We start from the raw sequence: 16176 nt of genomic DNA, 5'->3' as shown, positions 1-16176 counted from the left end.
ATTAGTTCTTAATGAAGAGTATAAAACCAGAAAAGGTTTTCAAATCAGTAATGTATGGACAATTCCCTCAAAGTTTCTACCAATTGTGCAAGTAGGATGAAGGCACAAATAGAGGACAATATCATGTACCAAGTAGTGAGAAAATTAAAGCTGATGAAGAAAAATTTGATGTTGCATGCAGAAGAGATCCATAATATAGTGAGTGAGGCAAATGTAGACAGGGAGAAGTTGAATCACACACCAATTCAACAAAATGAATATCCATATAGCATAGACTTTCAACAACGGAAAAGTCAATTGTATGAGAAATTAAGTACTACATCTTATATGGCTGAATTATTTCTGCAACAAAGAAGTAAGGCAAGTTGGATAAGATTGGGATGTTGATGAGTATGATATTTCGACTCATTTATGGCTTGGTTTTCATAGTTTAATTGACCTCAATGAATATATGCTATAATCTGATGTTAAAGTGTTAATTTGCAGCAATGAAATGAAAGAAGCAAGGCAAGAACATTACAGTACAAAAAGGAGAGAAAAAGATTAAAAGGCGTCAACATAGAAAAAGCTGAAAATCGTCAAAGCCACTCACCGACTCACAATTTAACATGCCTAGAGTTCCAAACTGCCAGACCTTGGGAGAGGCCGAATTGTGGATGGATTTAGACCTTCGGAGACACAAACTTTGATAACATAAAGTAATAGAACCCCGAGTCTAAGGAGCCACCACAAACGAACAACGGAATGGAGCCATTGGCACATCTTCGACTTGGTCGGCAATTTTCGGCTAACTTTGCCTAGTGATCTGATGACCAATATTTGATAAAGTATAAATTCACTTGTTAATTTCATCTATAGACTAGCCTGCCCACTTAAGCTAGCATCTATAGGGTAGCCTACCCACTGAGATTCAATTGTTGTTATAAAATTTATGGAAATTAGGATATAATTGATGACATCCTCGAGACTTCATCCTTATTTGATTACTCTCATGCTTTTTTTATTATTATAGTTGTTAATTGACACTCTTAAACCCCCAATATGACATATGTTACCAAACCATTAATTTACGGTTCTTGGTTTCTATAATGTCCACCATTATAACTCATTAAAACCCAACCTTTACTTCTTAATTGAATTTGTACCGCTACATGCGGGTTTTACCCCAACACATTGTTGAGTTAATACTAGAATACAATTGCCTACCCCTGGTATTTAATGAGGTTTAGATGAACGTTTATTTTAAATGGTGCTGCTGCCAGGGAGTGGTGTTATTGAATTCTCATATTGAAGTTTGTTTATGATATAATTGTTTTTTAGATGAACCTATTTACCATTTCTGTGTTGCTTGTTGCCTTTGATCAGGTGACATAATGAGTTTCAATTGAAGAAACACAAGCCATCGGGGCCAAAATAAGGACATTGGTAACTTCAACGATGTGAATGAAGACTCATGAATGAGGTGCATTTTTATGTTGCAACTCTTGCAAATGAAAGGGTTATTTCAAGGCTTTGCTCACAAGGATCACTATGACCATATTAAAAATTATGTGGACGTTAGTGGTCCCTTATCGTTCAAGAACATATCCCAAGAGTGAGTGCAACTCCGATTGTTCCCTTTTTCTTTGATGGGAGAGTCTACCAAGTGGTTACCCGACCTACATAGGGACTCCATTACTACTTAGGGTGAACTGACCGAAGCATTCTACATAAGATTCGTTCCTCATATGAGGATGATGTCATTGATAGATAATTTCCAAGGATTCAAACGTTTTGTAGGTTATCCAATTAATTAGACTAGGCTACAATTTCAAAAATTTCTACTCCAATTCTGACTCACGTACTCCCAAACAACATCTTGCTACAACATTTCTATCGAAGTTTAGATTCAGTAAACAAATGTGTGGCTGACCAACTAGCCCATGGAGGTATAATGCAACAGCCATTTGAAACTGCTTCCATGTCTCTTGACGGAATGACGAAAATCAATCTTTTTTCTACACAAAAGAGGATCAAATGTATCCTTTTAATTTTAGGAGGATCAAGGAATAAATTTAAAAAGAACCCAGAATGGGATCAAAACATAGCAAAGATGATGACTCAAATGGACTTGTTGTCCAAAAATAGCATGATTAGTGCTTGAAAGCGATGAATGATGTTTATATTAGTGTGTTAAACGCCGATGAGACACATTGTAAGGCTTTATATAATGAGAAAGTGATCTTCCATGCAAATAAAGTTTGTGGTTTCCATCCTAACTATCCAATTATAGGCGAGAATACGGTTTGAATAGGGAGCACGATAATAGTTGGAGAGACTGTGATATAGAATCGCGTGAGTGTGGAACTAGTTGAAAAGAGAGAGATGGGGAGAAGGAGATATTTTTTCCTCCCTGTGACGTTAAAAGCCTAAACAGCAAAGGGCTGACCCGTAAAGCTTTCGCACTGAACATATGCTCACAGGCATTAGAAACAAAGTTGAACGTTCTGAAAAGGTATTTAGAGTGTGGGAGGACGTGTCTACTCTAAATCAACATGTTAATTCTAAATCGGTGTCAATTAACGAATTAAAAAACACAAATGGGTGAAATCTAGAAGCAATTGAATCGAAGGCAAAAAGGGGGACTACCGAGTGTCATCATGGCCAAACAAGGAAGGAAACTTTATTGGGTATATTCGTCATCCCATGACGTTAAATAAGACACTTCTTGGGAGGCAGACAAAGTTCTTATTATATGAATATTCCATTTTAAGAACGACTTTTGAATCTGCAGCTTGGAAATGTGAAATTTTGGGAAAATGGCAACTAGGCGAGACAAAGGTCCAGTCGACGACTCGCAAAACAGGCCGGCTAGCCAAACTTGAACAGTCGTTTGAACCACCTAACTTATTGGAGGATTTGTAAAACTCAACAAACTAAAATAATTTTCAGTGCATCATCGGGTGGGCTGGTGACGTAAGTCGTGATCGCACCTGGTAGGCGAATTGAAAGTCTTTAAGAACAACCAATTTTAAATTAAAAATATAACTTATTTCATCCTTTTCAATTTCCAAACATCCAGAATTGCATATCTTATTACTCACGTACTAGTTTACTTTTTTTTGGTTGGGATCTATAAGTTGGGAAGGATTTTGGATTCATTGCTAGCCTAGGGAATACAAAACTACCCTTGAACTAATTGTCGACCTGTTAATCACAACCCTCCATTGACAGAAAATGGAATGACCAATGGTCTTTCCCGCATGGACTTCGACTATGGTCAGAAACTGGAACTTGAGGAATGGACCAAAGGCCCTTTACCACGGACTATGGTCCCAACAACATTCGGCTGGTCCAGTCGTGATTCTGGACCTCTGAGTCAAGATTGGGTGTGACCAACTAAGGAAAAGACCTATGGTACGTCAACTTCTGCAAATAGTTATATTGTCCCTTGTCAAATCCAGGGTGTTACAATATCTCCCCCTTTAGATCATTTGTCCCCTAATGCTACTGTAGACATCACTTATAGAAAAAAAACATTAAACTAGCAACCCGTCATTCATGAAACCTCATAAAATTACATAGAACAACGACGAATATGTATTCCTAGCTATAACATAATTAAAATATTACAAGGAAGATATGAACTAATAGCCCAACATGAATGCAAATCTCATAATGCACATACTCAGGGAGGAAAATTTCGACTCAAAGCTAAAGCATGCTCTTATCATCATATCACAAAGTATAAATGCAACTCATATTCAAATGCATATATCCAAGGAGGAAACATCAAATCCAATCTTAACATGATAAACATATAATCTCGTGAAGTCAAAAGCAACTTATACTAAACACACATCAACATAAAGAAAATCAATCAAGTAAATTCATTTTCTTTCAAAACATGTGAACATGCATAAATTAGGAAATCATGGAAACATTTCAGACATACAACATAATATGGACTAAGCTTCCCTTTCTAATAAAATCTTATAACACCTTTTATTGGAGAAATTTTCAAGTAAACTCAATCAAGAACATCAAACTCAATATCTCTTCTTCTAACATCAAGGTATGACTTTGTTGACTTTTAGCCTTTTTCAGCATTTCTGTTATATGTCAAACCTTCTCCATAGACTCATATAAAAATTTAGGACCAATTATGGCAACTTCACCTACCACAAAAGAAACTATATGAGATTTTCATTTCCTATGATACAACTCCTTAAATGGAGTAGTATCAATACATGAGTAATAGATATTTTTATTAGCAAAATCAATGACAAATGGTCATCTCAATTTCCCTTAAAAGTAATCACACAAACTTTCAACATGTCCTCTAAGGTTTGGATATTACGTTTCACTTGCTTATCGGTTTGGGGATGAAATATCTCTAAGATTAACACGACTACAAAGACTCTTTTTTGGAAAAATTACCAAAATCAAGTACCATAATAGGAAATAATCGACAAAAGCACTCCATGAAACTTTACCATTTCTCTCAAGTATGACTTTGTATAATCCTCCGCTGAATAGGAAATCTTGACAGGAATAAAATGAGTTGATTTCATCATCCGATCTACTATAACCCAAAATCATGGCATGTTGTCACCGGGCGCGAGGCTATAATGAAGTCCATACTCATGTTTTCCGGCTTATAATTAGGAATAATAAAGCCTTAGGAGAACCTCCCTATTATTGATGTTTAAGTTTCACTTCTTGGCAATTAGGATACTTATCCAAAAAAACTGCAACATCTTTTGTTATCTTATTCATCCAATAGACCTCTCATAAATCACGATACATCTTGGTGGATCCCGGGTAAATGGAATAGCGAGAACTATGGGCTTCTGACAAGATATATTCCTTCAACTAATCAAAATTAGGAACACATAAACGAACTTGGTATCAAAGTACACCATCTCCCCCTTTGGAGAAAGCCTCAAAGAATTTTTTAAGAACATCTTCTTTCAACTCAACCATAATTGGATCAAGACCTTCACCTCAATCACAAAAGGCGATTCTGCGTCGCTGTGAACCAGAACATCATTCTTGGTGGATTCCACTAACTTAACCCAAATTGGGACAATATATGAATGTATAGAACCAACTCCTTCTTAACTCCCTCAATATGGGCAACACTACCATATATAACAAACTACGAGCATCCACCACCACATTTTCTTTACATGGGTGATATATAACACTTATATCATAATCTTTGAATAAATCAAGCCACCTTCTTTGGCGGAGATTTTGATTTTTTTGGTGAAAAATATATTGTAAACTTCTATGATCGATAAAAATACCAACATGAACAAATATAAATAATGCCTCTAAATCTTTAAGTCAAAGCTAACCACCATCAATACAAGATCATTGGTAGAATAATTGTTCTCATGGATTTAAAGTTGCCTTGAAGCATAGGCAATAACTTTCCTATTTTTCATATACACACGTCCTAGACCAATTATCATGGCATTATAATATACCACAAAACCATCAGCCCCATCTACTAAAGTCAACACTGGAGGGAAAATAAGTCTATCATGCAATGTCTCTTTTCATAATCTTCAGGATATATGAACTTAGATTCTTTTGAGTTAATGACGTAAAATGAGAGGAAATCATAGAAAAAACCTCAACAAACCTTCTATTATAAACTAAATCCAAGAAACTTCTAAGTTCCAAAGGGGATAGTGGTGTAGGCTAACTCTTGAGTGCATCCTTCCTCTTAGAATATACTTCAACAACCTTACTTGAAAAAATATGACCAACAAAAGTTATGTACCTTAGCGAAAACTTAAATTTACTAAAAATTTCAAAGAGTTGTTGGTCCTTGAGAATTTTCAACACAATCCTCAAATTATTGATGCGATCATCGCCACGTCTCTAATATATCAATATATCAGTAATGAACACAATTACCAACTATCAAGTTATTTTTGAAACACCATATTTATAAAATCCTCGGAGCAGTAATGAATTCAAAAGATATTACAACAAACTCATAATGAAAATATCGAGTTTCAAAATTAGTCTTCGGAATGATATCTTTGTACACCCTCAATTGGTGATAACCCGACCGAATGTCCATCATAAAATAGTAGCTTGCTCCTTGAAGTTAGAAAAACAAATCATCTATCCTTGGAAAAGGATACTTATTATTAATGGTCACCTTGTACAACTGACGATAGTTGATACACATAAGAAGAGAGTCATCTTTCTTCTTAACAAACAAAACTCGAGCACCCCATGGGGATACTCATGGCTAGATAAAAACCTTAGACCATCTCCAACCCACCTCTATTTTACTTTAAGTACTCTATATTTGGGGAGTATAATAGAGAATGAAAACTCCACCCACCTCCAGATCACTCTTTATCCTTCAAATTTAGAGAGTTGAAAAGTAATTCTCCAAATTTTGAGAACTATTATTCACATTCTATTTTTCGCTTTTCGAAATTTTACTATTATTTCAATTCTTATCATTAACATATTATTTTACATATAATGTCAATAAATAAATATCTAATGTTCATAATTCTCTTTAATTGTAATGTAATATTTTAAAAATATATTATTTAACATATACTACCTTCATCCCGCATAAGCAGTATTTTAATTATTTTTTTATAATTTCTCAATAATATAATTTTAATATTAATTTCACTATAAAGAACAAAAAAATCAAATTATATGGTTAAAAATGTTAATTTAAAAATACAATACATAATATGATAATCTAAATACAAGATGACAATTCAATACATAACATAATAATTTAATTACAAATAAAATACAATCATAAGAATTAATGCGCAATGAATAACGAATCATGCTTAAAATATGTTTAACATGCATTTTGAGTTTTACAATCTTCTTTCCTAATTATCACAGGACTGTCACATTTTAGAAGAAAAGAACTACATGATATAATGACTGCATGTATTAGATTGAACAACTAATTATTGAGGATGAACATGATTATAACGTACCTATTCAAGATGTCGTAGATGCTCTAAATCCAATGATAGGAAGATGGTATATAAAAATCTCAAATTTGAACTAATTTATGCTAGACTTACAAAATTAAGGACAAAAATGCTCATTGTGAACTCAGTAATGCATTAATAGAGAATTTTTAGGTATAACGTAATAATTTTTTTTAAAAAAATAGAGAACTCTATCATTGGAGGGTAAATAGAGTGTAGTGTAAGAGAGTCCCACCTTTTGTTCAATTTTCTCCAAGCTCCTATTGCAATGGACCAAGGTAACTAGTATCAGATATAGTATCATTATCATGTTGTATTATAAATCTGCGAAGAATTTTACATATGCAGTGATAAAAAGAAATATATATTTGTGCAGAAATTCCAATAAGGCCATAACTGATAAAAACGAATATGAAGACTGAGAACTTTTATCCAATATTTCATTTTTTCCTCACTACTTGATGTGATAAAGAAAGAGGATTGGGTCTCTATATTTAATTAGTAAAGCATATGACCTTTATAGAAGCAAAAATAATTCATTATGTTACACAACCAAAGTAAGAAGTCGACAGGAGGATAAACCAAAAGAAAAGTAGCTTATATTCACTCGTGTATAGTAAAAGAGATTATCATTTTCATGTATTATCAACTGAAAATAGTATAAATTAAGCATCTGGATATGTTGTAATCAAGTGTACTTGAACTTAATCCGATAATGATGTATTCTAATTTTTATTTAAAACTATCCAAGCAAATCTGCTACAACAAATTCACAATATTACCAAAAGTAAGGATACTAAAATATCTCATGTACTATAAATTTGACTTATATACAATGTATTTGTAACAAAGAGGTCACTCACCAGTACTCAATAAGAACTTTCAAGCATAGAAAATAACAATCAATAAGTTTTGGTCAAGTAATATTTTCTTAGTTGAGGATAGGTAGCACATAGTGATATTTCACGCTAACTTGTTTAACTGAGATATTATACAGTCAAAGAATAAAATACTTGAGATGTAAAAAAATAATATAATACAACCTTATCACGATAACAATGTCAGAATCTTCTAAAAAGAAGTGTTTATATTGTTGCAAATATGTGCATTTTCTAAGAGGGTTTGTTCCCTTCCCAATTTTGTGTGAATGAATGTTAAACAATCTAAGTGTAGGGCTTTTAATAGGGTATTTTCATGCGTTACCAAGACAAAACATGTCTTATGAATGATAAATGCATTAGAAAATTCATCTCTCTGGAGGTTATGATATATAAAGTTTTAAGGTGTTGCATGTCTAATTTAGGCAAAACATTTTTTTCTCAGTGCGGTTATACAATCTTTCATGTACACGGTGGTGCTTCTTCAGCTCCTTGTCTAAATGATTATGCCTCACCATGTGATAGTAATGATGAACATAGAATTTTCTTTTATTTTGATCCATTTTGAGTTCACAAATTCCTTTCAAGTGGAGTGGATTTTACTATAGCGGAACGGCCAACTCTATGCTTTCAAAAATAACTCATTTGCCTTATGCCCCAAAATTTCTGTCAAGAATAAATTTTGTGCTAAATTCTTTATAGAAAAATTTAATATTTATGATAAAAAGTACAATTTTTTAAAAATAAATTATTTTATCCACTTTAATATCTTTTGTGCTTTGTAAAAAATAAGAATTAACAGCAAAAAGTGTCGAACAAAGTGAATTACAAATTCTTTATTTCTTTTTGAATTTTAGTTTCAAGCATTACTCTAATAATATTAAAATGAGGTATACCATGTCAAAAAATGTTAGGTTATTAGAATTTTAATATTGATAGTTAACATATTAAATTGCTTTATTTTTGAGTTATAAGAATGACCAATGGTAGGCATTTGTGTTTTAAACTACCAATTTAATCATGTTATTCATCTTTGACATGGTAGCCATGTATTCATTGTCAGATAAAAATATTCCAATAAACATTAGAATGGATAACTTCTACATCATCCATTAGAAATGGTTATCCATCACTTTATTTCATCCTTAATTCCCCCATTACTCTTTGTAACCTATGTAACCTATGTAACTCCTATTGTAACCTATGAAACTCCTAAGGCCATTACCTTCACTATTTACTACCTCCATTATCTTCTTATTCATTGCTATGAAGACTTCTTGTAGTATAAATAGTGGTGGTCTTCATTTGGTTTGGTACACACAAAACACAAGAGAAAAAAAGAGTGAAAGAGTTAGTCTAAAAGAGAGATCTTATTAGTTGAAGGGATGTGTTCTTTTTTGTGGAGCTTTGGACTCAACTCTTGTCAAGAGTTGTTGAGTAATAATTTGTGAAGGTTGTTGTGTCTTGGAGGGGACAAATCAAAGAGGACTACTTCTGGACAGGTGAAAACATTTGCTGCTATGGGCTTGAATCTCCTTAAAGAGAACGAGATATTCGCGCCTCAGCCTGAAGAGATTAATTTCTTCATTTTATTTTCAATTGTAATCTTGCAATTTTATTATATTGTAAGTTTTTTCACTAACAATTTTAAGGAGATTAAAATATGGCTACAATTGAAAAAAAACCGCGGATGTCAAGATGGGAGATCTTAACAAGTCATTTTGGTTCAATTGTAACCATTTCAAGAGATGGAAGGGTAAAGTAATTTTCTACTTAAGTTTTCTCAATGTTTCTTATGTATTAACCAAGAAGAATCCCAATAAAGAAGAAATCACCACCATGAATGATGATGAAACTATTTCTCATCTAGAAAAAGTGAAAAAGTACGATGATTCCTATAAGTGTCGGTATTATCTTCTTAATTGTCTATCTGATTCTTTTTATGATTATTATTATAGAACTTACTCTAGTGCAAAGAAAATTTGGATGACATTGCAGAGTAAGTATGATACCGAAGAGGCTTCAGTGAAAAAATATGCAGCTAGTAGATTTTTCTGTTTCGAAATGGTTGACATAATCTCAGTGGTAGATAAAGCTCAAGACTTCATCATGATTGTTGGAGAGCTTAGGTCCGAAGAGGTTAAAATTGGAGATAACCTTATTGTTTGTGGCATAGTGTATAAACATCCACCTTATTGGGAGGAATTTCAAAAACCTATGCATCACAAACAAAAGGAAACCTCTCTTGAAACCTTAATAATGAAAATTTGCATGGAAGAAGAAGAAGTAAGTGGTCAAGATGCACTTTTTCAAATAGAAGAGAACAACCTCAACCTGAAGGTAACTTTAGTTACTTACTCCTGAAACTCACAAATATACTTCTTTAAAACCTAAGAAGAAAAAATTTAAGAAAATTAATGGTAGACCTCCCAAAAAAAATAATGGCGAAAATCACCAAGCATAAAATCAACAAGTTCAACAAAAGGGACCATGCTTTGGTTTGTCGAAAGAGTGGGCATATTGCTCGATTTTGCAGATTCCGGAAACATGGTCCTAACCGTAAGGCAAACGTTATCGAAGAACCTTTTGTGGTGGTGATTACCGACATACACATGGTTGAGAATGTTGACGGATGGTGGGCTGATTCCGGTGCAAACCGTCATGTCTGTTTTGACAAAGACTGGTTTAAAAAATATACTCATTTTGAGGAGCCCAAAACCATCATGCTTGGTGATGGTCACACTACTCAAGTGCTTGTTAAGGGATATGTTTAAATGTGTTTTACTTATGGAAGGATATTAACATTGAAGGATGTACTTTATACTCCTTCTATGAGAAAAAATTGATGTCTAGTTTTCTTCTTAATAAAGCAGGCTTTAAACAGATTATTGGATCTGATCAATATGTAATAGTGAATAAAGGTATTTTTGTGGGGAAGGGGTATGCATGTAATGGGATGTTTAAGTTGAATGTTGAAATGAATAAAACTTCTACTTGTATTTATATGCTTTGTTCTACTAATTTTTGGCATGCACGTTTTTGTCATATTAATGATCGTTATGTTATAAACATGAGTAGTTTAGGATTAGTTCCAATGGTTAAAAAGAATTTTGAAAAGTGTGAGGCTTGTAGTAAAGCCAAGATCACTAAAAGGCCTCGTTTTGAAATTTAATGAAAAACAGATTTGTTAGAATTAGTTAATACGGATATTTGTGAACTTGGTGGAATTCTAACTCGCGGAGGTAATAGATATTTTATCACTTTCATTGATTATTTTCTAATTTTACATATGTTTACTTGATGAAAAATAAAAGTGATGCTTTTGAAAATTTCAGAACTTATCTCAATGAGGTTGAAAATTAGTTTGGAAGAAAAATTAAAAGAATTAGAAGTGATAGAGGCCGTGAATATGAATAATATGAGTTTAATTCTTTTGTTAAATCATTGTGAATAATTCCTGAAACTACTCCTTCTTACTCTCCTTCGTCTAATGGAGTAGCATAAAGAAAAATAGAACTTTGGTTGAATTGACTAATGCTATGCTTATTGAGTTACATGCACCTTTAAATTTTTGGGGTGAAACTATCTTAACTGCTTGTTATGTGTTGAATCGTGTGCCTCATAAAAAGTCTAAATTTGCACCATTTCAATTGTGGAAATGTTACAAACAAAGTTTGAGATATCTAATAGTTTGGGGTTGTCTAGCCTTTGTGAGGCTAATGGATCCCAAGATTACAAAGTTGGGTAAGAAAGTTACTGCTTGTGCTTTTCTTGGTTATGCTTTAAATAGTACAAGCTATAGATTTTTTAATCTTGAAGATGATATTGTAATACAATCTGGTGATGTTATTTTTCATGAAAATAAATTTGCTTTTGATACTAAAAATAGTGGGGGTCAAAGAATTGAACAAAATATTGTCACTAACCTAGTTCTTCTACTTCAACTTTGAAACATAAAGAAGTTGATGATTTTGAATTAAGAAGAAGTAAAAGAGCTACAGTAGAAAAAGATTTTGGTCCTAATTTTTATGTGTTTAATGTTTAAAATGACCCTGTAACTTTGAATGAAGCATTATCTTTACATGATTCTATTTTTTGGAAAGAGGCCGTAAATGATGAAATGAAATCTCTAATTTCTAATAAAACTTGGAAGTTAGTTGATTTACCACTGGGTTGTAAACAATTGGTTGCAAATGGGTCTTAAGGAAAAAGTTTAAATCGGATGGTTCTATTGATAAATATACATGGTTAGGCTAGTTGCAAAAGGTTTTAAACTACTAGAAGACCTAGAATTTTTTGATACTTTTTCTCTGGTAACAAGAATTACATCCATTAGACTTTTAGTTTCTATGACTGCAAAATTTTTGATTAGCAAATTCATCAAACGGATGTAAAAACTATTTTTTCTAAATGTAAACCTAAATGAAGAAATTTTATATGGACCAACCCTAGTGTTTTGTTGAAGCAGGCCAAGAAAACAAACTACGTAAACTTACTAAATTCCTATATGGCTTGAAACAGACACCAAAGCAATGACATCAAAATTTGATTCCTGCATGATTGAAAATGGTTTTACAACAAATAAATGTGATAAGTACATATATCATAAGTCTTGAAATAATTCACATGTAATCATTTGCCTATATGTTGATGATTTGTTGATCTTTGGCTCTAATATAAATGTTATTGATGAAGCTAAAAATGTTCTTAGAAGCCATTTTGATATGAAAGATCTTTGTGAGGCAATTTTCATTCTTGGAATAAAAATAACAAGAACATGTGAGGGGATTTTCCGTAACCAGTCACATTATGTTGAGAAAATTTTGAGAAAATATAACCTTCATTATTGCAAGCATGTTGCTACTCCTTTTGATTCAAATGTTCACTTATTTCCCGTTGAAAGTTAAAACGACGTAATAAATCAAAAGGAATATGGTAGTATAATCGAAAGTTTGAGATATGTGGCTGATTGCACTAGGCCCGATATTGCATATGCAGTAGGAGTACTTGGCAGGTTTACAAGCAAGCCAGATAATGAACATTGACATGCTATTACAAGAGTTATGAGATATTTAATTGGAACAAAAAATTATTGTATGTTCTATAAAAAATATCCTGCTATACATGAAGGCTTTTGTGATGCGGATTGGAACACATTAACAGGTGATTCATGTTCTACCACTGGTTATGTCTTTACTTTAGGTGGTGGTGATGTTTGTGGGAGATCATAACAACAAACTATAATTGCTAACTCTACACTGGAGGTTTAAATAATTGCTTTAGCTTCAGCTAGTGACAAAGCGAATCGGTTAAGAGATTTATTGAATCAAATTCCTTATTTTGAAAAACCAATTCCTCCTATTTTAATGCATTGTGATATCACCGCTGCAATTGGTAGAGTTCAAAATCGTTATTACAACGGTAAATCCAGACCTATAAGGAGGAAACACAGTAATGTAAGACTGTATTTGAAAAAAGGTGCCATTAATGTTGATTATGTCAAATCTTGTGATAATCTTGCAGATCCTCTTACGAAGGCCATAACAAGAGAAAAGGTTTGGAGCACATCGAGGGGGATTGGATTGAAGCCTACAAATCCTTGAGTCATATATAAGGAAACCCAACCTGGGGACTAGAGATCCTATAACCAGGTTCAAAGGGAAAAGCTAATCATATGATGACTTGTTGTGAAAAATGCACTATTTTTTCCCTCCCTATGATGTGAGTACATTGTTTCCTCTAGTTTGTGAAGGTTGAGTTTATAAAACTCTTAATGAATATTTGTAGCCCATATGAGTGGGGTGTTAATCTTACAGGATCACTCTCAACAAATTTCACCTATGTGATATGTAGAAGTAGGTTGCTTCCTATCAGAATGGGGCTTACTTTCAAATGCACTCATGAAACTAGGATAGCACATGGCCATAACGTGCTGGATGTTAAAGCTCATGTAAATACCTTGATTATTATGTGTGAGCTGTGATATTTTATTTCCCTTAAGCAGTCATAGTTCATGTATGAGACCACTATGATTTTGGAGTAAAAGTTACTGTTTCACTAAATAGAGGTTAAATACAGAGCACACATTCATTATGCATAGTAGTCTTCCTTAAACTGATATACTCTCTTATCTAAATATTAAAATGAGTGGGGTATTGTTAGGTTATTAGAATTTTAATATAATATTTAACATATTAAATTGCTTTATTTTGGAGTTATAAGAAAGACCAATGGTAGGCATTTGTGTTTTAAACTGCCAATCTAATAAAGCTATTCATCTTTGACTTTGTATCCATGTATTCATTGTGAGATAAAAACATTCTAATAGACATTGGAATGGATAAATTCTACATAATCCATTAGAATTGGTTATCCATCACTTTATTTCATTCTTAATTCCTCCATTACTCTTTGTAACCTATGTAACTCCTATTTTAACCTATGTAACCTATGAAACTCCTAACGCCATTATCTTCACTTTTTACTACCTCCATTATCTTCCTATTCATTTATAGGAATACTTCTTGTAGTATAAATAGTGGTGGTCTTCATTTGGTTTGGTACACACAAAACACAAGAGAAAACAAAGAGTGAAATAGTTAGTCTAAAAGAGAGTTCTTATTAGTTGAAGGGAGGTGTTCTTTTTTGTGTAGCTTTGGACTCAACTCTTGTCCAGTGTTGTTGAGAAATACTTTGTGAAGGTTGTTGTATCCTGGAGGGGACAAGTCAAAGAGAACTAGTGCTGGACCGTTGAAAATATTTGCTGCAGTGGGCTTGAATCTCCTTAAAGGGAGCGAGATATCCGCGGCTCAGCCTGAAGAGATTAATTTCCTCATTTTATTTTCAATAGTAATCTTGCAATTTTATTATCTTGTACTTTTTTCACTAACATAAACTTTTTGAGTCAAATTCTATAATTCTAATTCTTATCTTTATTTAATATTTATCAATTTATTACTTATATCACTATGTTAACAATACATATAATAAGTGTCTAACTCAAATGATGTTTTTCAATATTAACTTTATAACATCTTACCTAAAGCTTGTAACTGAAAAAGTAATATTGAGTACTAATAATTTTCATCTAAATAGTGTAATTTTTTTTTTATAAAAACGTATACGAAGTGAATTTATATTTTAGGCCTCTTTAGCTCCCCCAATTACGTTTAGTTGTCCCTGCTTAGCGGATTTTCATTTCTTGTTGCAGGTTATGTGAACGGATTCTGTGTAGTTTGCATTATTTAAGATATTATTAATATTTCAATGTGTTATTGCTTTTATTATGTCTTTCCGGGGAGCTTGTCAGCCAATTGAGAGGTATCCTTTCTCATATCTTGTTTGTTTACTCAAGTTAATATCCTCACATTGAGGATATTCAGTTGAGTAAGCAAGCAATACATGAGAGAGGATACATCTCAATTGGCTAACAATATAATTAGGGAATGCATAGTAAAAGCAACAAGAAATGAAAGGTAATTAAGCTCTCGGTTAATGCAAAATCACAAAACTCGTTCACATAACCTATAACAAGAAATAAAAATTATCTAAAGTAAATGCCACTCAATTAGGCACTATAGTTTTGTTATCTTAAAACAGATCAAAACAAAGGAAAATTTGATAATGGTTTGAACAATTACATAACAATTAATGATCGTTTAATGCAAGGATCTGAAGCAACACCAGCGTGTGGATTAAAATTCCATAACTGCATTCAGAAAAAAAGTGTTCTCTATGTTAGATTATAAGATTATTCCCTAAAAGTAGCCAATAACGTAAGCAACATAGAGATCTATTTTCTAATTTTATTTCCCTTTAACCTACCTAAAGAGAAATAATTTCTCATTAACCTACCCAAAGAGAAATATCAGTATAATAGATGATATTTTAAAGTAGATATCAATAATATCGTACTACTTACTTGCTTCTTGAACTGTTCATCAAAATTTTCAGAATTCAAATTGTTATGTTGTTGTGAAACGCGGTGTTTGCAATGCATTAGCTTGATTTCACTTATATGATCATTATACATGTAAGTTAGAGTTAAATGGAACTTGAAAAGAATATATATAAGAAAAAACACATTTTACATTCAAAAACTACATCTAAAGAATATCTTATATTAAGATTAATTAAATCCTTCCTTTAAAGGCAATAGGCCAAGATTAATGTTAGACAATTTTGCAATCACTAAGACTTCATTCTTGAACTCTTCAATTTGATGTCAAGATAAAATACATAATTTTTTAAATAAGTAATTATTAAATCTAAAAAAAGACTAAAAACACATTCAGAATAAAATCTGAAAAAAAAATTAAAAA

This window comes from Solanum lycopersicum, chromosome 12, assembly GCF_036512215.1.
Source record: "Solanum lycopersicum chromosome 12, SLM_r2.1".
NCBI classification, from domain to species: domain Eukaryota; kingdom Viridiplantae; phylum Streptophyta; class Magnoliopsida; order Solanales; family Solanaceae; genus Solanum; species Solanum lycopersicum.
The sequence above is the reverse complement of the archived record's forward strand: the minus strand, read 5'-3'. Positions refer to the sequence as shown.